Below are 572 nucleotides of genomic sequence, written 5' to 3' on the forward strand. Positions count from 1 at the left end.
TTATTAACCTTTCCGTCTGCTTTACCTTCACACCTGCTCTGGAGGTTGACCCTGATTCCCTTCAGCCTGGACTCCCCCACACGCGCGCGCGCAGAGCTGTAGTGAAATGGGGTTAGTGTGCTTTCTAAAATGACCAGTCTTTTCCTTGTTACGAAAACCTAAATTGTTGCTTTTATTTTAGAAAATTTGTTTAAAAGAAGAAAAAAATAAACATTGCGTTCCCACACCGGGAGTCGAACCCGGGCCGCCTGGGTGAAAACCAGGAATCCTAACCGCTAGACCATGTGGGAAACGGTAAGAACTGGGCCAAGCTTTGCCTAATTGAGTTGTTCTCAACTGCTTCCGGCTGACTCACCCTATCAGTTTTCTACTGTCAGACTTGCTTCTGTGCCTGAAGGAACGCAGCGCTGCTTAACCTCTTCCCTCGCACTTGGTATCTTTTCATTCTCTACAGAGGACCTTTGAATCTGTTCATACGCTCGAATTTGTTGTGATCTCATCTAGTTTTCTAGACTCGAAACATACACCAATGTCGACTCTAGCTTGGATGACTCATTACTCAGAATTCCTCA

The 572-nt window shown here is 45.6% G+C and overlaps 1 non-coding gene across 1 annotated transcript; it reads right to left on the reverse strand.

The window, feature by feature from the left end:
* Positions 1 to 218: 218 nt before the first annotated feature.
* On the reverse strand, positions 219 to 290 carry TRNAE-UUC (transfer RNA glutamic acid (anticodon UUC)). Its single transcript has one exon. It is a non-coding gene; the product is annotated as a tRNA-Glu (tRNA).
* Between the last annotated feature and the right edge of the window lie 282 nt (positions 291 to 572).

Source organism: Furipterus horrens, unplaced genomic scaffold, assembly GCF_987537825.1.
Source record: "Furipterus horrens unplaced genomic scaffold, mFurHor1.1.pri manual_scaffold_12, whole genome shotgun sequence".
In the NCBI taxonomy this organism is placed as follows: Eukaryota; Metazoa; Chordata; class Mammalia; order Chiroptera; family Furipteridae; genus Furipterus; species Furipterus horrens.